The following is a 26,268-nucleotide window of genomic DNA, read 5'->3' on the forward strand; positions in this document are numbered from 1 at the left end:
CGTATATTTGTGTGGTGTGAGACATTTTGACACAGGCATACAATCCATAATAATCACATCAAAGTAAATGGGGTATCCATTTCCTTAAGCATTTATCAGTTTTTGTGTTACAAACATGTCAGTTATACTCTTAGTGATTTTAAAATGTAAAATGCATTTTTATTGATTGTAATAACCCACTTGTGCTATCAAACACTAGATCTTATCCAGTGTATCTAATTATATTTTTGTAACCATTAACCATTCCCACTTTCCCCTTCTTGATTATCTTTCCCTGCCTCTACTAACCATCATTGTATTCTCTATCTCCATGAGTTCAGATGTTTTAATTTTTAGCTCCTGCAAGTAAGTGAGAGCATGGGATGTTTTTCTTTCTGTTCCTGGCTTATTTAACTTAAAATAATGATATTCAGCTTTATCCATATTGTTGCAAATGATTGGATCTCATTCTTTTTTTAATAGCTGAAGCATATTCAATTGTGAATATGTACCACAACTTATTTATCCATTTGTCTGTTAATGAACACTTAAATTGCTTCCAAATCTTGTCTATCATGAATAGTTCTGCAATAAATATGAAAGTACAGCTATCTCTTTAACATACTGATTTCCTTCCTTCTGGATATATACCTAGGAGTGAGATTGCTGGATCATATGGTAGTTCTATTCTTTTGTTTTCTCAGGAACCTCCAAACTCCTCTTTATAGTGTTGTACTAATTTACATTCCCACTAACAGTGTAAAAAGGTTCCCTTTTCTCCACATCCTTGCCAGGATTCATTGTTGCCTGTCTTTTGGATAAAAGCCATGTTAACTGGGGTGAGATAAGATATCTCATTGCAATTTTGATTTGAATTTCTGTGATGATTAATGATGGTAAACATCTTTTCATACATCTGTTTGCCATTTGCACCTCTTCTTCTGAGAAATATATATTCACATATTTTGCCCATTTTTTAAGGTTATTAGATTTTTTTCCTATGAAGTCATTAGAGCTCCTTATATACTCTGGTTATTAATCTATTGTCAGATGGCTAGTTTGCAAATGTTTTCTCCCCTTCTGTGGGTTGCTTTCTCAGTTGGTTGATTTCCGTTGCTTAGAGAAGCTTCTTAACTTGATGTTATAACTTGATAACTTGATGTTATCAAATCTGATAGGTATATAAATATACCTACTCTTGCTCTTTTTTTATTTCTATTTTAATGCAATATATTTTTTTCATCTCTTTGCTTCAGTTTATATGTGTCTTTATGGGAGAAGTATGTTTCCTGAAGTCAACATAGCATTGGGTCCCATTTTTTAATCCATTCAGTCATGCAATGTCTTGTGATTAGAGATTTTGGTCATTTACATTCAGTGACAGTATCGTTAAGAAGGGAAGTACCACTACCAATGTGTTACTTGTTTTCTGGTTGTTTTGTAGTTGACATTCTTTTCTATCTTTCTTTCTGTAAAGTTTATTTTCTTTGGTAGTATGCTTTAATTTCTTGCTTTTAATTTTTTTGTGTATCTTTTGTAGTTTTTGTTTATTTGAAATTACTACGAGGGTTGCTAATGACTGGGATTTTAAATTTAATCTTATTAGATCTACACATCAACATAGGAAGAAAATAAAAATGTAAAACTCTTAAGTCTGTTCTCAAGCATGGTTACCTCCCCACTTACTCAGGTCTCTCATTCATTTCAGCATCACTTTGGGTTGTCACTATACACATCTTCCATATAGTTTGTAAATTTTTTTTCTGAATAGCTCATAATTTTTGATGTTATTGAAAAAAATATATTTTGTTTCATAATTGCATTTCCAATTTTTTTGTGACAACAAATGATTAGACTTTAGATTTTTATATATTGATTTTATGTCATATCTATTCTAACTTCACTTATCAATTCGACTTGATATTTTATAACTTCCTCAGAAATTTCTTTACAGAGAAGCACATTGACTATTAAAAGAGACAAGTTTAATTTTTCATTTTTTTAATTTTTATTTTAGGTTTGAGGGTACATGTGAAGATTTGTTACATAGGTAAATATGTGTCATGAGGGTTTGTTGGACAGATTATTTCATCACCCAGGTATTAAGTCCAGTACCCAATTGTTACCGTCTCTGTTCCTCTTCCTATGCTTGCACTCCCAACTCAAGTAGACCTCAGTGTCTGTTGTTTCCTCTTTTGCACTCATCATTTCTTAACATTTAGCTCCCAATTATAAGTGAGAACATGCAGTATTTGCTTTTCCGTTCCTGCATTAGTTTGCTAAGGATAATAGCGTCAAGAGAGTTTTTACCGTAAATGTGTTTTAGGTTGTCTCAAATCCTTTTTCTGCTTCTATTTAAATAATTATACTTTTCTACGCTATTCTGTTAATATGGTAAGTATGTAATATGCAATAAAATTTGATTTTCAGTATTGAAAATTTCCATATTTGGATCTTCAAATAATCCCTATGTGGTTAAGATGTATTATTTATATATATAATTATATTTTATTTGCTATTATTTTTAATACTTAAGTATTTTCATCAAGGTTATTAGTCTACAATTTTCTTATAATATCTTCATGATATTTTTGTAATAATGGATTCATGAAATAAAATTTGTTTCTCTCTCCTTTATTTTCTAAAAGACTTTATGGAAAATTGGTATGCTTTTGTTTCTTTAAGGCTTGACACAGCTCATCAATGAACCCATCTCTTTTTTAAGTTTTCATTTAGAGAAGATTGATAATTAATTCAATTCATTTAAGATATATGGCTATTCAGATTTTCTATTTAATTTTATTTCGAGTTTGATAAGTTGTGTTTCCCAAAAAGTTTTCCATTTCACTAAATTACTCAAATAATTTGCATAAAGTTTATGTAGGTTGAAACCTCTGGGAGGGAGATGCTGAAGTCTAAAAGGTTTATTAAAGAGTAATACCTGTGTTAAAAAAAGAGGGGACAACATGAAGCCATCACAACACCATGCAAGTGCAGCATAATTTCTTGTAGAGCAATAAGGAACTTTACAGCAACGAATGCTTATCATAGGAGTCCCATGCCTGGACAAAAAGTCCTGCTAGTTCCTTGTACTACCATCTTACTTAATCAATGGTCATGGAAACCTTGAGAAAAATACAAGGAACATTAGCTTGAAACTTGAGATTCATCTTGCAGGTAACAGCTAGAGACTGTCAGCTAACCATACTCTTTGTATGCATGTAGCACGTCTTTTCTTGAAATGGGATGTTAGCAGTGAATTTCTGTTTGTGCCACAGTCCATCTGTATACTTTGGGTATCCATTATCTGTACACATTTGACAAATAGCTACTCCAGGGTTTTAATGGACTGTATTTCTAAGTGCAAGGGCGGTAGTGAGGTTTGTGAGACAAATTGTAGCTCTTTCAGTTGAAGTTAGTTTTGAGGCTACAATCAGAACTCATTATGTCCCTTCTCCATTCAGCTGTTACCTCTTCTGATCTCAGTGGTTAACAGTTGGTACCAAACCAAGGTGGCTCAACTAAGTTCCCTTTGCAAAAATTATCCAGTCTTATCTCATTCTGCTGGTCAGGGTCCATTCCCCAACGGTGGCTTCTCTTCTTGCCTACTGGCCTAGGAAATAAGGAAGCTTAAAGTGTCCCAGGAGGCAGTCAAGTTTTATTACTCAAGGAGACTTTTGCTGTGCCCCCTTGTAAGAGTATTCCCCTCTGCAGGGGGTGCTGAAACACCAGAGTTAAGAGGACAGGAAACAAAATTTATCAGTGTGTAACTATGAGAGGTGGTAATTGTAGTTACTTCTGATTCCACTCTTTCTTTCCCAAAGCCATGTCTTCTTACTGTTGGAGATTATATTAGTTTCCTATCACTGCTGTAATAAATCATCACAAATTTGGTGACTTAAGAGAATACAAATGTATTCTCTTAGAGTGCCATGAGTCAGAATTCTGAAATCAATGTCACTGGGCTACATTCAAGGTGTTGAGAAGGCTAGTTCCATATGGAGACTATGAGGGAACGATCTGTTTCCTTGACTTTTTCAACTTTTTGTAGCCATCTACAATCATTGGCTTGTGGTCCCTTCCTTTATCATCACACTTCATCACTGTAATCTCTGCTTTTGTCATGAAATCAGTTTCTTCTCTTCTATAGTCAAATATCTCTCAGCCTCCCTCTGATAATAAGGACATTTATTATTACATTTAGGGCCCAACTACATAATCTAGTATAATCTCTCATTTCAAAATCCTTAATCACAACTGCAAACTCCATTTTGTCATATGAGGTAATATTCATAAGTTATGGAGATTAGAATATGGAAATGTTATGTGTTGGGGGATGCTACTCACTTTACCATGGGGACATAGTATCTAAAGATCTCTGATACAGTGAACCTACTTTGATATAGAGTATAATCTCCCATCTTCATAGAATGTGATCAGATGTTTCAGCTGGGTCTTTAGTTCTATCTTTTTCCAATCACTTAATGAAGAATCTTAAACTCTCCAACTATCTTTGTGAATTTACCTATTTTTCTTCATAATTTTGTCAGATTTTTTCTCCATGTGTTTTAAAGCTTTGTTATTATACACATTCACATTTATAACTGTTTTTGTATTCCTGCTGAATTAATCTTTTTATCTTCATGAACTATTTCACTTTATCTCTGGTGAGTAATACACCTTGTCTAGAAGTCTACTATATTGATATTAATATAGATACATTGGCTTTCATATAATGATTGCAGGCCTGATATAATTTTATCCTTTTGTTTTTAACTGATCTGTCTCTTCACAAGTAACTGGGACTCTTTAGGTAACACATAGTTAAATTTTGTTCTTTACATAGTCTGACAATCTCTCCTTTTCACAAGAAGTGTTTAGTCTATTTATATTTCATGTAAGCTCCATCATCTTGATATTTGCTTTTTTATTTGTTGCAACTGTTTTTTGTTTCCCTATTTATTCATCGTTTCTGGAATTTTGAGGGAGTAATCAATTTTTACAATATTCCATTCTATTTTATTTATTGGCTTATTAACAATATCTCTTTGTATTATTTTGAGTGTTTGCTCTCATGATTACAACAAGCCTACTCATGTCATCATAGTGTATGTAGGGATAATGTTAGATCATTTCACACAAAATGAATAAATATTTCAATAGTATAATTCCATTTACTGCACCCCATCTTTGTGCTATACTTGTAATATATGATATATGCACATATTTAGTTAATACCACAGTATAATTTTATAATTTTTGCCATAAATATTCTTTTATAGAGTTTAGGGCATAAAAAGTAGTCTTCCATATTTATCCACATACTTACCATTTACAATGACCTATATTTCTCACTTTATGCTCAAAGTTCTGTATAGTTTGATTTATTTTAGCCTGAATGATTTTCTTTATCATATTGTGAAGGTTAGGTCATGATCATCCAGTGATGAATTTGTTCAGTTTTTGTTTATTCTAAAGTATATTTATTTTGCCTTCATTCTCTTTCTCACAACTTTTATTTTAGATTCAGGATGTAAATTTGTAGGTTTATTACCTGGGTATATTGTGTGATGTTGTGCTTTGGGTTTTCAATGATACCACCATCCAGCTACTAAGCATAGTACCTGATAGGTAGTTTTTTAGTCCTCACCCTCTTTCTATCCTCCCCCTTTAAGTAGCCCCCATATTTCTATGTTTATTGCCATGTGTACTCATTGTTTAGCTCCCACTTGAAAGTGATAACATGCAGTATTTTATTTTCTGTTGCTGGGTTAATTCACTTAGGATAATCACCTCTTGCTGCATCCATGTTGCTGCAAAGGACACAATTTTATTACATTTTATGCTTGGGTAGTATTCCATGCTATACATATGACATATTTTCTTTATTCAATTCACCATTGAAGGGCACCTAGGTTGATTCCATCTCTTTGCTATCATAAATAGTGCTGTAATGAACATATGTGTGCATACTTTTTGATAGAATGCTTTATTTTATTTTGGATACATAGCCAGTAATGGGATAGCTGGGTCAAATGGTAGTTCTGCTTTAAGTTATTTGAGAAATCCCTAAACTACTTTGCACAGTGACCGAACTAATTTACATTTCCACCAACAGTGTATATGTGTTCCCTTTTCTCTGTAGCTTTGCCAGCATCTGTTGTTTTTAGAATTTTTAGTAGTAGTCATTCTGGCTGACATGAGATTTTATCTAATTGCAGTTTCAATTTGCATTTCTCTGATGACTAGTGATGGGTAGCATTTTTTCATATATTTGTTGGCTGTAGGTACATCTTTGAGAAATGTCTGTTCATATTCTTTGCCTATTTTTAAATGGGGTTGTTTGTTTTTCCTGGTTGATTTAACTGCCTTATAGATTCTGGATATTAGACCTTTGTCAGATACATAGTTTGCAAATAGTTTTCTTCCATTCTGTAGGTTGTCTGTTTATTCTGTTGATAGCTTCTTTTGCTATGCAGAAGCTCTTTAGTTTAATTAGGTCCTACTTGTAAATTTTTGTATTTGTTGCAATTATTTTTGAAGCCTTAGTCTTAAACTCTATTTCAGGGCTGATGTCCAGAATGCCACTTTCTCAGTTTTCTTTGAAGATTCTTGCATTTAAATATACATTTAAATACATAATACATATTGAGTTGATTTTTGTACATAGTGAAATGTAGGCATCTAGTTTCATTCTTCTGCATATGGCCAGCCAGCCATCCCAGCACCATTATTGAATAAAGAGTCCTTTCCCTATTGCTTATTTTTTATTAATTTTGTTGAAGATCAGATGGTTGTGGGTTAACGGTATTATTTCTGGGTTCTCTATTCTGTTCCATTGATCTATTTGTCTGCTGTACGCATATCATGCTGTTTTGACTACTGTAGCCTTATAATATAGTTTGAAGTTGAGTAATATGACACCTCTAGCTTTGTTTTCTTTACTTAGAATTGCTTTGGATATTCAGGCTCATTTTTGGTTCTGCATAAATTTTAGAATAGTTTTTTTCTGGTTCTCTAAAAACTGACATTGATAATTTGATAGGAATAGCAATGAATCTGTAGATTGCCTTGGGCAGTATGGCTATTTTAACTATATTGATTCTTCCTAGTCATGAGCATGGAGTGTTTTTCTATTTGCTTGTGTCATCTATTATTTCTTTTTTTTTTTTTTTTTTTTTTGAATTTTTTATTGGATTATAGGTTTTGGGGTACATGAGCAGAGCATGCAAGACAGTTGCGTAGGTACACACATGGCAGTGTGCTTTGCTTTTCTTCTCCCCTTCACCCACATTTGGCATTTCTCCCCAGGCTATCCCTCCCCACCTCCCCCTCCCACTGGCCCTCCCCTTTTCCCCCCAATAGACCCCAGTGTTTAGTACTCCCCTCCCTGTGTCCATGTGATCTCATTTTTCATCACCCACCTATGAGTGAGAATATGCGGTGTTTCATTTTCTGTTCTTGTGTCAGTTTGCTGAGGATGATGTTTTCCAGATTCATCCATGTCCCTACAAACCACACGAACTCATCATTTCTGATTGCTGCATAATATTCCATGGTGTATATGTGCCACATTTTTCCAATCCAGTCTATTATCAATGGGCATTTGGGTTGATTCCAGGTCTTTGCTATTGTAAACAGTGCTGCAATGAACATTCGTGTACATGTGTCCTTATGGTAGAACGATTTATAGTCTTTTGGATATATACCCAGTAATGGGATTGCTGGGTCAAATGGAATTTCTATTTCTAAGGCCTTGAGGAATCGCCACACTGTCTTCCACAATGGTTGAACTAATTTACACTCCCACCAACAGTGTAAAAGTATTCCTTTTTCTCCACATCCTCTCCAGCATCTGTTGTCTCCAGATTTTTTAATGATCGCCATTCTAACTGGCGTGAGATGGTATCTCAATGTGGTTTTGATTTGCATCTCTCTGATGACCAGTGACGATGAGCATTTTTTCATATGATTGTTGGCCTCATATATGTCTTCTTTCGTAAAGTATCTGTTCATATCCTTTGCCCACTTTTGAATGGGCTTGTTTGTTTTTTTCCTGTAAATCTGCTTGAGTTGTTTGTAAATTCTGGATATCAGCCCTTTGTCAGATGGGTAGACTGCGAAAATTTTTTCCCATTCTGTTGGTTGCCGATCCACTCTAGTGACTGTTTCTTTTGCCTTGCAGAAGCTGTGGAGTTTCATTAGGTCCCATTTGTCTATTTTGGCTTTTGTTGCCAATGCTCTTGGTGTTTTGTTCATGAAGTCCTTGCCTACTCCTATGACCTGGATAGTTTTGCCTAGATTTCCTTCTAGGGTTTTTATGGTGCCAGGTCTTATGTTTAAGTCTTTAATCCATCTGGAGTTAATTTTAGTGTAAGGTGTCAGGAAGGGGTCCAGTTTCTGCTTTCTGCACATGGCTAGCCAGTTTTCCCAACACCATTTGTTAAACATGGAATCCTTGCCCCATTGCTTGTTTTTGTCAGGTTTATCAAAGATTGTATAGTTGTATGTATGTTGTGTTGCCTCCGGTGCCTCTGTTTTGTTCCATTGGTCTATATCTCTGTTTTGGTACCAGTACCATGCTGTTTTGATTACTGTAGCCTTGTAGTATAGTTTGAAATCCGGTAGTGTGATGCCCCCCGCTGTGTTCTTTTTGCTTAGAATTGACTTGGCTATGCGGGCTCTCTTTTGGTTCCATATGAAGTTCATGGTGGTTTTTTCCAGTTCTGTGAAGAAAGTCAATGGTAGCTTGATGGGGATAGCGTTGATTCTGTAAATTACTTTGGGCAGTATAGCCATTTTCACAATATTAATTCTTCCTAACCATGAACATGGAATGTTTCTCCATCTGTTTGTGTCCTCTCTGATTTCGTTGAGCAGTGGTTTGTAGTTCTCCTTGAAGAGGTCCCTTACGTTCCTTGTGAGTTGTATTCCAAGGTATTTTATTCTTTTTGTAGCAATTGCGAATGGCAGTTCGCTCTTGATTTGGCTTTCTTTAAGTCTGTTATTGGTGTAGACGAATGCTTGTGATTTTTGCACATTGATTTTATATCCTGAGACTTTGCTGAAGTTGTTTATCAGTTTCAGGAGTTTTTGGGCTGAGGTGATGGGGTCTTCTAGGTATACTATCATGTCGTCTGCAAATAGAGACAATTTGGCTTCCCCCTTTCCTATTTGAATACCCTTTATTTCTTTTTCTTGCCTGATTGCTCTGGCCAGAACTTCCAGTACTATATTGAATAGGAGTGATGAGAGAGGGCGTCCTTGTCTAGTACCAGATTTCAAAGGGAATGCTTCCAGTTTTTGCCCATTCAGTATGATATTGGCTGTTGGTTTGTCATAAATAGCTTTTATTACTTTGAGATACGTTCCATCGATACCGAGTTTATTGAGGGTTTTTAGCATAAAGGGCTGTTGAATTTTGTCGAATGCCTTCTCTGCGTCAATTGAGATAATCATGTGGTTTTTGTTTTTGGTTCTGTTTATGTGGTGAATTACGTTGATAGACTTGCGTATGTTGAACCAGCCTTGCATCCCTGGGATGAATCCTACTTGATCATGATGAATAAGTTTTTTGATTTGCTGTTGCAATCGGCTTGCCAATATTTTATTGAAGATTTTTGCATCTATGTTCATCATGGATATTGGCCTGAAGTTTTCTTTTCTCGTTGGGTCTCTGCCGGGTTTTGGTATCAGGATGATGTTGGTCTCATAAAATGATTTGGGAAGGATTCCCTCTTTTTGGATTGTTTGAAATAGTTTTAGAAGGAATGGTACCAGCTCCTCCTTGTGTGTCTGGTAGAATTCGGCTGTGAACCCATCTGGACCTGGGCTTTTTTTGTGAGGTAGGCTCTTAATTGCTGCCTCAACTTCAGACCTTGTTATTGGTCTATTCATAGTTTCAGCTTCCTCCTGGTTTAGGCTTGGGAGGACACAGGAGTCCAGGAATTTATCCATTTCTTCCAGGTTTACTAGTTTATGTGCATAGAGTTGTTTGTAATATTCTCTGATGATGGTTTGAATTTCTGTGGAATCTGTGGTGATTTCCCCTTTATCATTTTTTATTGCATCTATTTGGTTGTTCTCTCTTTTATTTTTAATCAATCTGGCTAGTGGTCTGTCTATTTTGTTGATCTTTTCAAAAAACCAGCTCTTGGATTTATTGATTTTTTGAAGGGTTTTTCGTGTCTCAATCTCCTTCAGCTCAGCTCTGATCTTAGTAATTTCTTGTCCTCTGCTGGGTTTTGAGTTTTTTTGATCTTGCTCCTCTAGCTCTTTCAATTTTGACGATCGGGTGTCAATTTTGGATCTCTCCATTCTCCTCATATGGGCACTTATTGCTATATACTTTCCTCTAGAGACTGCTTTAAATGTGTCCCAGAGGTTCTGGCACGTTGTGTCTTCATTCTCATTGGTTTCGAAGAACTTCTTCATTTCTGCCTTCATTTCGTTGTTTACCCAGTCAACATTCAAGAGCCAGTTGTTCAGTTTCCATGAAGCTGTGTGGTTCTGGGTCGGTTTCTGAATTCTGAGTTCTAACTTGATTGCACTATGGTCTGAGAGTCTGTTTGTTATGATTTCAGTTGTTTTGCATTTGTTGAGCAGTGCTTTACTTCCAATTATGTGGTCAATTTTAGAGTAGGTGTGATGTGGTGCTGAGAAGAATGTGTATTCTGTGGATTTGGGGTGGAGAGTTCTGTAAATGTCCACCAGGTTTGCTTGCTCCAGGTCTGAGTTCAAGCCCTGGGTATGCTTGTTGATTTTCTGTCTGGTTGATCTGTCTAGTATTGACAGTGGAGTGTTAAAGTCTCCCACTATTATTGTGTGGGAGTCTAAGTCCTTCTGTAAGTCATTAAGAACTTGCCTTATGTATCTGGGTGCTCCTGTGTTGGGTCCATATATGTTTAGGATCGTTAGCTCTTCTTGTTGTATCGATCCTTTTACCATTATGTAATGGCCTTCTTTGTCTCTTTTGATCTTTGTTGCTTTAAAGTCTATTTTGTCAGAGATGAGAATTGCAACTCCTGCTTTTTTTTGCTTTCCATTAGCTTGGTAAATCTTCCTCCATCCCTTTATTTTGAGCCTTTGTGTATCCTTGCATGTGAGATGGGTTTCCTGGATACAGCACACTGATGGGTTTTGGATTTTTATCCAATTTGCCAGTCTGTGTCTTTTGATTGGTGCATTTAGACCATTTACATTTAGGGTTAATATTGTTATGTGTGAATTTGATACTGCCATTTTGATTCTAAGTGGCTGTTTTGCCTGTTAGTTGTTGTAGATTCTTCATTATGTTGATGCTCTTTAGCATTCAGTGTGATTTTGGAATGGCTGGTACTGGTTGATCCTTTCTATGTGTAGTGCCTCTTTTAGGAGCTCTTGTAAAGCAGGCCTGGTGGTGACAAAATCTCTGAGTACTTGCTTGTTCGCAAAGGATTTTATTCTTCCTTCACTTCTGAAGCTCAGTTTGGCTGGATATGAAATTCTGGGTTGAAAGTTCTTTTCTTTAAGAATGTTGAATATTGGCCCCCACTCTCTTCTGGCTTGTAGTGTTTCTGCCGAGAGATCTGCTGTGAGTCTGATGGGCTTCCCTTTGTGCGTGACCCGACCTTTCTCTCTGGCTGCCCTTAGTATTCTCTCCTTTATTTCAACCCTGTTGAATCTGACGATTATGTGCCTTGGGGTTGCTCTTCTTGCGGAATATCTTTGTGGTGTTCTCTGTATTTCCTGCAATTGAGTGTTGGCTTGTCTTGCTAGGTGGGGGAAATTTTCCTGGATGATGTCCTGAAGAGTATTTTCCAGCTGGGATTCATTCTCTTCGTCCCCTTCTGGTACACCTATCAAACGTAGGTTAGGTCTTTTCACATAGTCCCACATTTCTTGTAGACTTTGTTCATTCCTTTTTGCGCTTTTTTCTCTGATCTTGGTTTCTCGTTTTATTTCATTGAGTTGGTCTTCTACTTCAGATATTCTTTCTTCTGCTTGGTCAATTCGGCTATTGAAACTTGCGTTTGCTTCGCGAAGTTCTCGTATTGTGTTTTTCAGCTCCTTTAATTCATTCATATTCCTCTCTAAGGTATCCATTCTTGTTATCATTTCCTCGAATCTTTTTTCAAATCTTTTTTCAAGGTTCTTAATTTCTTTGCATTGATTTAATACATGATCTTTTAGCTCACAAAAGTTTCTCATTATCCATCTTCTGAAGTCTAATTCCGTCATTTCGTCACAGTCATTCTCCGTCCAGCTTTGTTCCCTTGCTGGTGAGGAGTTTTGGTCCTTTCTAGGAGGCGATGTGTTCTGGTTTCGGGTGTTTTCCTCCTTTTTGCGCTGGTTTCTTCCCATCTTTGTGGATTTGTCCGCTGGTCGTCTGCGTAGTTGCTGACTTTTCGTTTGGGTCTCTGAGTGGACACCCAAAATGTTGATGATGAAGTATTTCTGTTGCTTGGTTTTCCTTCTACCAGTCTAGCCCCTTCGCTGTACGACTGTTGAGGTCCGCTCCAGACCCTGCTTGTCTGGGGTGCACCTCTAGTAGCCGTGGCACAGCGAGGGATGCTACCAGTTTCTTTTTCTGCTCTCTTTGTCCCAGGATGATGCCTGCCTAATGACAGTCTTTTGGATATAGAGGGGTCAGGGAGCTGCTTGAGGAGACAGTTTGTACTTTATAGGGGTTTAATTGCTGAGCTGTGCACTCTGTTGTTCATTCAGGGCTGTTACGCTGCTATGTTTGATTCTGCTGCAACACAGCTCATTAAACAACCCTTTTTTTTTTCTCAAATGCTCTGTGTTGAGGGGTTTGGGCTTTATTTTTGGATGTCCGATCAGGTGTCCTGCCCAGCTCAAAGGCAGACTAGCCACTGTTTGGCTGCCGAGGCTCCGCCCTGCTGTTGTGTGATTCGCGCTGTTCCTGCCGGCTCTGCTGTGGTCTCCGCCACGCCCTGCGGCGGAGTCTCTTCGTTGTAGCGTGTTGCCTCAGCAACGGCAGGCTGCGTCAGCAGTGGGCGTGTATCTCAGTAGGGACGGGTTGCCTCGGCAACGGCTGGCTGCGTCAGCAGTGGGCATGTATCTCAGTTGGGGCGGGTTGCCTCGGCAACGGCTGGCTGCCTCAGCAGTGGGCGTGTATATCAGTTGGGGCAGGTTGCCTCCGTAGTGGTGGACGCCCCTCCCCCACAGGGCGTCTCGGACCGTCTGCCCGGGATAGTTTGAAATCGCGGTTTTGTTCGTCCCACTGGGTATCCCAACCGATCTGTCCCTGCAATCCCCTGGGCTGGGCTACTGTGCAAGTCTCGTTCAGTCTCAAGTCCAGCCCTCTCAAGTCTCAGATTGCCGGTTCAACAAGGCACCCGGACAAGCGCGCCCTGTGGGGATTGCTGGGTAGGGCCGGCCGCCGCCGCCCCGGCTGCCGGCTTCGCCAGGCAGACCTACTGCCTGGCGTCCCGTGTCTTTTTATACTTGGGAGTTTCCCCGTTCTGTGGGCAACAAAGATCAGTCTGGAAATGCAGCACTGACTCACCGTTTGCGAATTCAACGTGGGCTCCAATCCTGGGTTGTTCTCACAGCGCCATCTTGAGTCCCCTCTCCTCCATCTATTATTTCTTTTAGCAGTGGTTTTAGTTCTCCTTATAGATATCTTTCACCTACTTGGCTAGATGTATTTCTAGATATTTTATATTTGCATGCATGTGTGTGTGTGTGTGTGTGTGTGTGTGTGCTTGTGACTGTTGTAAATGGTATTGTGTTCTTTATGTAGCTCTCAGCTTGCAAGTTACTGATTTATAGAAGTGCTACTGATTTTTATAGATACATTTTGTACCCTGAAACCTTACTAAAATTGTTTATCAGTTCTAGTAGCCTTTTGGCAGAGTCTTTAATGATTTCTAGGTATAGAGTCATATCATCAGCAAGCAGAGGTAGTTTGAATTCTTCTTTTCCTATTTGAATGGCTTTTATTTCTTTCTCTTCCCTGATTTCTCTGGCTAGCAGTTCACTTGTGTGAGTTTCCTGCTTAGGACTCCAGTACTATGTTGAATGAGAGTGGTAAGAGTGGGCATCCTCGTCTTGTTCCAGTTCTCAAGGGAGTTCTTTTAGCTTTCACCTAGAAATTCAGTATGTTCAGTATGATACTGACTGTTGGTTTGTCATAGATGTCTATTATTTTGAGGTATATATCTTCAATGCCTAGTTTTTTAAAGTTTTTGTTATGCTGGCATGTTGGATTTTATCAAAATCTTCTTCTGCATCTATGGAGAACATCATGTGTTTTGCTTTTAATTCTGTTGGTGTAGCAAATCATATATATTGATTTGTGTTTGTTGAACCATCTTTACATATCAGAAATAAGGCCAACTTGATCATGGTGTATTAATTTTTTTGATATACTACTGGAATTTGTTTGCTGGTATATCGTCGAAGATTTTTGCATATATGTTCGTCAGGGATATTAGCCTGAAGTTTTCTTTTTCCATCATGACTCCACCAGATATCGATATTAAGCTAATGCTTACTTCACAGAATTAGGGAAAAGCCCCGCTTCCTCAATTTTTTGGAACAGTTTCAACAGGATTGGTACCAGTTATTTTTACATTCAGCAAACTTCAGCTGTGAATCCATCTGGTCCAGGGTTTCTTTTTTGTCGCTGGTATATTTTTTCTTACTGATTAATTTCAGAGCCTACTGTTGGTCTAGTCAGAGTTTCATCTCTTCCCAATTCAATCTTTGGAGATTGTGTTAGCAAAAGTTTATTCATTTCCTCCAGATTTTCAAATGTGTGCGCATAGGGTTGTTCATAGTATTCTCTGAGTATCTTCTGTATTTCTGTGGAATTGGTTGTAATTTCACCTTTCTTGCTTCTGATTTCGTTTATTTGAATCTTCTCCCCTTTTTTCTTTGTTAATCTAGGTAGCAGTCTATAAATTTTCTTAATCCTTTCAAATAACCAATTTTTGATTTATTTATATAGATTTCTGGGTTTCAATTACCTTTAATTCTGCTCTGATTTTAGTTATTTCTTTCATTGTACTAGTGTTGCAGTTAGTTTGTTCTTACTATTCAAATTCCTGTAGGTGTAATGTAAGACTGCTAATTTGAGATCCTTCTAACTTTTTGAAATAGGCTTTAACATTATATACTTTTTGACTAACACAACTTTTGCCACACCACAGAGATTCTGGTATGTAGTTCCTCTGTTTTCATTTACTTTGAAGATTTTTTTTTCATTTCTGCCTTAATTACTTTGTTTATCCAAAAGTCGTTCAGGAGCAAGTGGTTTAATTTCCATTTAATTGTGTGGCTTGAAGAGATATTGACATTGAATTCTACTTTTATTCTAGTGTAGCCAGAGTATGGTTGCTACGCTTTTGATTTATATAAATTTATTGAGACTTCCTCTATGGCTGGGCATGTAGTTGATATTGGAATGTGTTTCATATTGCAGAGGACAAGAATGTATATTCTACGGTTAATGGGTGGAGCATTCTGTAGACTTCTATTAGGCCCATTGGTCAAGTGTTATGTTTAAGTACAGAATTTGTTTTGTTAGTTTTCTGTCTTGATGAGCTGCCTAACACTGTCAGTCTGGTGTTGAATTCTCCTAGTATTATTTTGTGGTTGTCTAAGTCTTTTCATAGGTGTAGAAGCATTTATTTTATGAATCAGAGTACTCCAATGTTGGGTATATATATATTTAGGATGGTTAAGTCTTCTTGTTGAATTGAACACTTTGCCATGATATAATATCATTATTTGTTCTTATTTACTTTTGTTGGTTTAAAGTATGTTTTGTTTGAAATAAGAATAGTGGCCCATGGTTTTTATTTTATTTTATTTTATTTTTTTCTGTTTGCATATTAGATCTTTCCTTCACCCTTTATTGTAAGCCCATGATTATAGTTAGTGTGAGATGGGTCTCTTGAAGACAGCAGATGGATGAGTCTTGTTGTTTTATCCATCTTGCCATTCTGTGTCTTTTAAGTGCAGGTGTTTTGACCATTTACATTCAAAGTTAATAGAGTTAATAGTGATATGAGGTTTTCATCTCATCAAGAAGTTTTCAGATGTTTGCTTTGCAGTTTCTATTGTGTGGTTGTTTAGTCTGCAGGCTATGTAATTAAGTGTGTTTTTATGGTAGTAGGTATTATTATTTGATTTCCATGCTGAGAACTCCCTTGAGAATCTCTAGTCCTGCTAGTCTAGTTGTAATGAGTTCCCTTAGCACTTGCTTATCTGGAAAATGTTTTATATCTCCTTGGCTTATGAAACTTAGTTTGGCAAGGTATAAAGTTAGTGATTGAAATTTCTTTTCTTTAAGAATGCTGAAAGTACGTCCCCAGTCACTCCTGGCTTGTAAGATTTAACCTGATGAGATGCCCTTTTTATGTAATCTGAACTTTCTCTATAGCTGCATGTTAGAGTTTTTTTCTTAGGGTTGATCTTGAACATTCTGGTGAGTATATACCTTAGTGATGTTCATTTTGTGCAGTATCTTGCAGGTGTTGTCTGAGTTTCTTATATCTATATGTCTACCTCTCTAACAAGATTAGAAAATTTTTCTTAAATTATTTCCTCAACTATTTTTCCAGGTTGTTTACCTTTTTCCTGTCTCCCTCAGGGTTCCTAGTAATTCGTAAGCTTGGTTGCTTTACATAATCCCATATTTCTTGAAAAAGTTGCTTATTTTTAATTTTTTCTCTTTATTGTTGTCTGACTGGGCTGATTTGAAAGACTGGTCTTCAAGCTCTTAAATTTCTTTTGGCAGCTTGGCCCAATCGATTGATAAAGACTTCAATTGTATTTTGAAATTCCTGAAGTAAATTTTCAATTCTGGAAACTATTCAATTTGTTTTTATTATGTTTTTCTTCCTTCATTTCCTGAATTGCTTTAGATTCCTCTTTGTGTCAATTTACAAACTTGCCTTTGATCTTATTGAGCTACCTTGCAATATGTGCTTTGAATTCTTTACCTGTCATTTCGGAGTTTTCATTTTCGCTGAGGACAATTGCTGAAAAGCTAGTGTGATATTTTGATGGTGTCACTATATTTCAGATTATTCTCAGTGCCAGAATTCTTGTGCTGGTTCCTCATAATCTGGAGATGCTGCTGACATTTCTAATTTTTGTAGCTATTCTTGTATAGGTCAGATTTTTCAATTTTTTTTTCTTTCTCCACATGATTCCCTTTGCACTTGCTTCTCTGGAAAATATGTTTTATTTCTCGTTCACTTATGAAGCCTTCTTTGGTGGGATATAAAATTATTGATTGGAATCTCTTTTCTCTAAGTATGCTAAAAGTAAGCCACCAATCTCTTCATACTTGCAAGATTTCTGATAAGTGTGCCGTTAACCTGACAACCTTCCCTTTGTGTGTAATATGAACTTTTTCTCTAGTTACCTTTGAGATTTTTATTTCCATTTTCCTCTGCACGCCCTCCATGGGGTGTCGCTGTAAAGAATGCTGGGTAGGGTCTTTTGACTTTGCTTCTGAGCCCCAAGCACTTCTTTCAGCAGGTTTTACATCGGGATGTGAAGTTTTACCCGTAAGCCAGTAGATGGCACTTACAAATGAGAGTTGGCTGTGGCCAACGTGGCTAGACATAAACTTGGTCCTTATTTACTGGCTGAAGCTTTCTGTTGCCTCAGGCAATGGGCTGATTTGTGGAATGTATAATAGACTCAGCTCCCTGCTCAGCCCCTTGGGGCCGAGGCCATGATTGTTGAGACTGAACTGGGCAGGTCTTCCAACAGGTCTCCCAGAGGCAGGCATGAGCATCAGTGCCATGGGACAATCCAGTGGGTGGCTGCCAAGCACCCAGAGGTGTATCTAGGTGTGAAGCTGGAAACCTCCTCAGTCGTATGCACTCTTGCATGAGATCGGGAGTGGCCTAAACTCCTAATTCAAGGGAATGGGGTTTCCAGATGCCTAGGTATCTGCCCGGGCTTGCAGTGGCAATGGCTTCCTTCCATCAGGATCTTTACACAGGAAATATGGGGTGGGTCAAGCTGCTGATCCAGTTGAGGAGTTGCTCCAAATGCCTGAAGACCTGTCTGGGTGTGAAGCAGAGAGTGTCCTGTTGTACCATGATCTATGTCAATGAAGGATAAGACAGTTCAGGCTCCTGAACCTGGTGAACAAATGCTCCAAAGGCCTGAATTTCTGTCTAGGGGTGGAGCAGAAAGGGCCCTGCTATACCAAAAACTCAGGAGAGTAGGGTGGGACCCACAGCAATGGCATATGAAGATCAGTTCCAGGTAACCAAGCTGGCTCTAGCTGAAAGTCTCACCGCCCAAGGGAAACTGCAGCTGTAGTGGCTCTCTTCCCATCCCAGACTTGGTGGGGGTTTGGCGAACACAACTCCCCTACCTACTGCTGAGATGCTTTCCACGGTTTTGGCTGTGGAGGCCCCTACCCCACTCAAGAGCAGGTGCTCCGTTATCTTTCCGAAGACTAAAACGTCTATGTGGCCACACTGCCGAGTTGCCACAGAATGGCTGACTTCATATGTGCCTGGATTTAAATGGCATCCTGCTCTTAGTTGCTGATGAAGCAAGGTCTGGAACATTTTCTGGTGTCTTTCTCTCATAACATCTCCAAGCCAATATTGAAGTGGGTAACAAGTACAACTTCACTGTACCAACCTTAGTAAGTACCCCAAAAATGCACAGCTCAGTGCCATGAGCGATCACCTTGGCTTACAATTTATTTCTTAGGTAGAATGAGATTATGTCTAATGTTTCCAGAATCTTGGTGAACTGCCTGAATAACCAGTTTCTGTCTTTTTCTGTCTTTCCTCATCCAGAGGAAAACTGGCAGAGCTGGCATAGTTTATATCTCTTGGGACACCCTAAGAACAAATAAGAGTGGCAGACAGCTTGCTGAAGCTGGTACAGCTCTGCAAGATTGAGGCAAGGTACAGAACCTGTGGCAAGTCTCCCAGAAAGAAAAAGGAGAAGTGGAGTATGCCTCCAGTATCTCAACCTATGGCATAGCAGTAAGACAGCAAAAAGCCCAAAGGATTTCAGGCTTCTGAAAGAAAAGTAACCCATAAACACCTTTTAGTAGGAATCTACACACAGAAGGGCAAAGAAGACACATCTGTAGAAAAGGTTTGAGAAGCTGCCAGAATATCTAGCCAAGCCAATTTGTGAAGGCCTTTCTCTGTCAAAGCCAGTTCATAAGCACTTGGAGATGTGACTTTTTCTTCAAATATGCAGATACCAACACAAAGCTATAAGAAACATAATTGGGGATGGGGCACAGTGGCTCATGCCTGTAATCCCAGCACTTTGGGTGGCCAAGGCAGGTGGATAATGAGATCAGGAGATAGAGATCATCCTGGCTAACATAGTGAAACCCCATCTCTACTAAAAATATTAAAAAATAGCTGGGTGTGGTGGCACACACCTGTAGTCCCAGCTACTTGGGAGGCTGAGGCAAGAGAATCTCTTGAGCCCGGGAGGCAGAGGTTGCAGTGAGCTGAAATTGTGCCACCGTACTCCAGCATGGGTGACAGCAAGACTCCATCTAAAAAGAAAGAAAGAAAGAAAGAAAGAAAGAAAGAAAGAAAGAAAGAAAGAAAGAAAGAAAAGAAAAAGAAACTTAGGAAAACATGAACCAATCTGTCAATCTTTAAAAATCTTGTGTAACCAACCACAAAATGATGGAGAACTATGAATTACCTGGCAAGCAATTTCAACTAATCATCTGAAAACGCTCCAGAAGATACAAATAAACACAGATACAACTAAAGTAAATCAGAAAGATGACATATGAACAAAAGTAGAATATTGAGAAAGAGAAACTATTAAAAAATAGAAATTTTGAAGCTGAAGAATAAAAACATGAACTATGAAATTCACTAGTTGGCTTCGACAGCAGATTTTGATCTTGCAGAAGAAAAAGCAGTAAGCTTAAAAACAGGTTATTTGAAATTATTCAGTCTGAGAAGTAAAAAGAAAAAAAAGACTTCGAAAGAGTGAAGAAATCATACTGGACTTACGGGACACCATCAAACCAACCAGTAGATGTATTATGGAAATCTCAGTAAAAGAAGAAAGAGAAGAATGATTATTAAATAAATAATAACCAAAAATGTTTACAAATCTGGGGCGGTAAATGAAAATTCAGATTTATGAAGCCATAGACATTCCAAGTATGATGAATCCAAATAATTCTACACCAAAATCTATTATAATTGAGTTGTCAAATTTCAAAGAAAAAGAGATAATGTTGAAAGCAGTAAGAGAAAAGCAACTTGTCATGTAGTAGTGCCTCATAAAAATATTAATGCTTTTTCAACAGGAAGCTTGCAGGCCAAGGGCAAGTGTTGTGATATATTCAAACCTGCCAACCTGCCAAGGATGTAACGCCTGACAGAAATGTCCTTTAAAAATGGAGAGATAAAGACTTTGTCAGACAAACAATACCTGAGCTAGCACATGAGTGTGAAATTTTCCTTACAAGAAATGCTAAAGAGAGTTCTTCAAGTTGAAAAAGCATACGACAGTATAAAACTCATCAGTATATGTAAAAATACAGATAAATATATAATACTGTAATACAGTAATTGTAGAGTGTAAATTATTTTTGATTCATAAAATTTAGAAGACAAGAGTATTAAAATACATATAACTACAAACATGTTTATGTATATAAAATATAAAATGATGCAAATTATGAAATCGGTAACGTAAAGGGTTGGGATGTGTAAGAGTATAGAGGTCTTATTTGTATGTGATTGAATTTAAATTGTTATCAGATTAAAATAGACTTTTATAAGATGTTTTGTGTGAGCCTTATTGATGTTAAACAGAAAGAAGATATCTACAGTAGATACACGCAAAAAAATAAATAAATAAAATCCCAGAAAGGAATCAAACCATATAACTATAAAAATCAATGAATCACAATGCAATATAATAAAAGAGGACTACAAGACAGACAGAAATCCATGAACAAAGTGAAAGTCATTCTTTTCTGATCAATAACTTCTTTAAATGTAAATACATTACATTCTCTACCCAAAGACATAGAGGTACTAAACTGATTTTTTTAATCCAAATATATACTGTCTATTAAAGAGTCGCTTTGGATTTAAGGACATAAATAGGCTGAATATGAATGGATGGAAAAAGGCATCCCATGCAAATGGTAATTAAAAAAGAGTAAGGCTGGCTATATTTATATCTGAAAAAATACACTTCGAGTCAAAAACTATTATAATAAACGGGCCAGGCTCAATGGCTCATGCCTGTAATCTCAGCACTTTGGGAAGTTGAGGCGGGCAGATCATGAAGTCAAGAGATCAAGACCATCCTGTTTAACATTGTGAAAAACCATCTCTACTTAAAATACAAAAAATTAGCCGGGTGTGGTGGCAACATACCTGTAATCCTTGCTACTCAGGAGGCTGAGGGAGGTGAAGCACTTGAACCCGGGAGGTGGGGATTGCAGTGGTCACACCACTGCACTCCAGCCTGGGTGACAGACAGAGTAGACTCTGTTTCAAAAAAAAAAAAAAAGAAAGAAAAAGGAAACTATCATAATAAAGAATGCATATTATGTATAAGAATGCATATAATTATACATAAGAATACACATAAAAGACGAAATAATGCATATAATAATAAAAGCATAAATTTAAGAGAAAGACATAATAAGTATATATGCAGCCAACTTCAGAAGACATAAAAATAAGTGCAGCAAATATTGGTAAGACTAAAGAGAAGAATATACAGAAATGCAATAATGGTAAGAGACTCCAATACTCCACTTTCAATAATGAGTAGAACATACATACAGAAAGTAAATAAATTAGGGTACTTGAACACCACAGATCAAATAGAACTAAGAGACATATACAAACAATCTATTAGATTGACATGTTAGGTCAAAAAACAAGTCTTAACAAATTTAAGAAGATGAAAGTCAAAGTATCTTTTCTGACCACAATGGAATGATTCTAGAAATCATTTACAGAAGGAAAACTGGAAAATTCCAAAATTTGTGGAAACTAAAACATACTTTTGCATAACCAATCAGTCAAGGAGGAAATTAAAAAGGAAATTGAAAAATATTTTGAGATAAATGAAAATAGATTTACAATGTATCAAATCATATGGGATGAAGCAAAAGCATTGCTAAGAAGGGATTTTGCAGCAATGAAGGCCTGCACTACAAGGGAAGAATTTACACCTCAAGAAACTTGAAAAAGAAGAAGAAATTAAGCCTAAAGTTGTCAGAATGAAAAAAAATAATAATTATTAAAGCAGAAATAAATGAAACAGAGAATAGGAAAACAACATAAAAATTAAAATAACAATTGATATTTTAAAAAGATCAGGAAAATTGAAAAAAAGAAAATTGACAAACCTGAGCTAGATTAACAAAAAAGAGAAGATGCAAATAAATAAAATAAAAAATTAGATACAAGACATTACAAATGATACCACTGAAAGATAAATGATGAAAAGATTCTACTATCAATCATGATATGCCAAAAATTGGATAACTGAGGAGAAACGGATAAAGTCCTAGAAACAGACCACCTGCCAAGACTGCGTCATGAAGAAATATAATATCTGAGCTATCAAAAATGAGTAATGAGCAATCTGTTAATACAATACCTTTCTACTGTAAAAGCCCACAACAGGATGGCTTCACTAGTCAATTCCACCAAATATTTGAAGCATAATTAACATTAATTCTTCTCAAACTCTTACAAGAAATGAAAGGAGATAGTTTTCAAACTTATTTCTTGAGGTCAGCATTACCATGATATCAAAGCAACAAAATGACACTACAGAAGTAAAAATTACAGCCCAAGACCCCTGGTGAACACAGATGCCAAATCTTCAACTAAATACTAGTAAACTGAAATTAAAAGCACATTAAAAGGACCATACATCATGATCAAGTGGAATTTCTTCTTGGGATGCAAGACTTCTGAAAACACACAAATCAAATAATGTGATACACCGTATTAACAAAATGAAGGATGAAAACCATGCGATCATCTCAATAGATGCAGAAAAATCACTTGAAAAAATTTAGCAGAATTTCATAATAAAAATCATCAAGAAACTAGATTTAAATAGAATTTAACTTGACATAATGAAACAAATATATGACAAGCTCACAGGTACATCATTTTCAATGGTGAAAAGCTGAAAGCTTTTCCTATAAGGTCAGGCACTAAAGCATGTTGCCCACACTTGCCATTTTTATTTAATATAGTACTGGGAGTCCTGGCCAAAATAATTAAGGAAGAAAAAAGAAATAAAAGGCATTCAAATTGGAAAGAAGCATAATTGTTTTTGTTGGTGGATGACACGACATTCCTATATGTCGAAAAGCTCTGAAGATGCCAAATAACTGATAAAGAATTCGGTTGTTTTTCTAAACATTAACGAATGAACTATTCAATAAAGAAATTAAGAGAATCTCACAGAAAATAGCATCAAAAGTAATAAAATACTTCGCAGTAAACTTAACCAAGGAGGTGAAAACACTTAAAACTATAAAACATTAGTTAAAGTAATTAAAGAAGACACAAATAAATGAAAGCTATCCCGTGATCCTGGATTGGAAGCCTTAGTCTTTTTAAAAACACCATGATACTGGCATAAAAACAGATATATAGACCAATAGAATATAATAAGGAGCCTAGAAATAAAACCACAGCTTTATAGTCCGGATCTTTGACAAGGATGCCAAGGACACACAATGGGAAAAGGATTGATTCCTCAACAAATTGTGCTGAGAAAATTAGATGTTGTATGCCAAAAACAGTTACTGGATTGTTACAGCTTATTGTACATAAAAATAAACTCAAAAGGGATTAAAAACTTAAGCATAGAACCACAAACTATTAAACTCCTGGAAGAAAACAGGGGAAAAATCTTTGTGCCATTGGTCTGACATGACATCAAAAGCAGAGGTACCAAATGTATAAATAGACAAGTGGGAATACATTAAAATTAAAAGTTTCTGCACAGCAAAGGAAACAGTCATTGGTGATGTGAACAATATACAGAACGAAAGAAAGTATTTGCAAATTATAGCTAAGAAGGGGTGAATATTCCAAATATATAAGGAACTCCTAAAACTCAATAGCAAAAAAAGAAAAAAACAAGTAAAAATGGGTAAAGCATTTGAATAAACAATTCTCTGAAAAAGACATACAAATAGACAAGTATATTAAAGGATGCATGGTCTGGTGTGGTGGCTTATGCCTGTAATTTCAGCACTTTGGAAGGCTGAGGCTGTTCGATCACCTGAGATCAGCAGTTCGAGACCAGCCTGGTCAGCATGTTGAAGCCCTGTCCCTACTAAAAATACAAAATTAGCCAGGTGTGGTGGCACGTGCCTGAGATCCCAGCTGCTTGGGAGACTGAGGCAGGAGAATCACTTGAACCTGGGAGGGAAAGGTTGCAGTGAGCTGAGATCACACCATTGCACTCCAGCCTTAGCAAGAGTGACAAGAGAAGAAACTCCATCTCAAAAATTAAAAAAAGCTTAATGTCTCTAATTATCAGAGGTATGCAAGTGAAAACCACAATGAAATATCACTTCATAAATGTTAGAATGACTAGTATGAATAAAAAGATAAGTTTTGGAGAGGGCACAGTGAAATGGAATACTTGTACACTGTTGGTGGGAATGTAAAATGGTACAGCCACTATGGAAAACAATATGAAGGTTCATTTCTAAAAGTTAAAAATATAACTACTATACGTCTTGTGGATATTTACCCAAAAGATTTGAAATCAGTATGTCAAGGAGATAACTATACTCCCATGCTCATTGAAGCATGATTCGCAATAATGAAAATATGGAAATAACCTACATGTTCATCAGAGTGAATGGATAAACACATGTGCTATGCACAATTTAATAGTATTTACATTTTATGGAGAAAGAAATACTCCTATATGTGGCAACATGGATGAACCTTGAAGACATTATGCTATGTGAAATAAGCCAGTCCCAGAAGGACAATATTGAATGATTCTACTTAAATGAGGTATCTAAAATAGCGAAACTCATAGAAACAGAGAGTAAAATGGTTGTTGCCAGCACCTGTCTGTTCAATGGACGTAAGTTTCAGTTATTCAAGGTGAATATGTTTCAGAGTTCTGCCATGAAACACTGTGCCTGTAGGTTAACAATTCTGTGTTGCACACTCGAAACTTTGGTTAAAGGATAGATCTCATGTGTTATTACCACAGTGAAAAAAATTAAAAATATTTTCTGTATGTTCTATCAAATGCAACAGATTAGAAAAACCCAGTAAATTGTTAAATATTTAAATAGAAGTGAAAATTGTTACAATTTATAAATATATATTGCCAACCTAAAATAACGGAAAACCAACTGGAAGGTTTTCACAATCTAATAAAAGATTTTGGTGTAATGTCTATATGCAAGGAAACTTTGAATAATTAATAACTATAGCTGACTAAAGCCATTCTGTCCAATATGATATCAGCGAGCCACATGTAACTAGTAAGCACTCAATACGTGGTTACTCACAATTAAGATGTGTTCTGACATAAATACTGGATTTTAAGGTGTAGCATGAAAAATAATGCAAAATATTTTATAAATACGTAAAATGTCTTTAAAACAATATAAAATATATCTTATGATATAAACTACAGGTTAAAATGTCACTATTTTGATATATTGTGTTAAATAAAATTTGTTATGAACAATTTAGAAAAAAGATCAAATATTTAATATAATTATGTGTCATTAGAATGAGTATGAAGCGGACACTTGATGTTTACTGTATGTAGATGATTTTGCCAAGTTGTTTCTCAGAGCCTTCTGGACACCCTGGTAATTCTGCTCTGTAGTTTGAGTGACTACCGCTAGAGGGCAATCATATCCTTCAAAGCACAGTTTTCTTTTAAATACAATGGTCTCCATTTGGATACACAGATATTAAGTTAATCTGCAGAAATAATTGAGTAGACCACATTTTTCAGTCCAATAATATAAAACAAGAGGGTTCTTAGGCACCATGAAGATATCCTATGTTCCATACACATGCTAGATACCTGGTCTTATTTATTAATCTTTCTAACTCAGAACAAATGACAAATCCAAAATATCTTTCGTTCCTGGCCAGAGACTGCAAAAGTAAACCTGATGTTGCAATATTTGTTAAAATTCAGTTGCAGTATAAAGATTAATCTTTCAGGTATATATTCCTGTTATTGCTGGGCTTAATTTATGTTTGGCTTCTTAAATATTACTGAAAAGTGTCTTGTGCTATTCCAGTCCAAATGGGTGTA

This window comes from Callithrix jacchus, chromosome X (assembly GCF_049354715.1).
Source record: "Callithrix jacchus isolate 240 chromosome X, calJac240_pri, whole genome shotgun sequence".
Classification (NCBI taxonomy): Eukaryota; Metazoa; Chordata; class Mammalia; order Primates; family Cebidae; genus Callithrix; species Callithrix jacchus.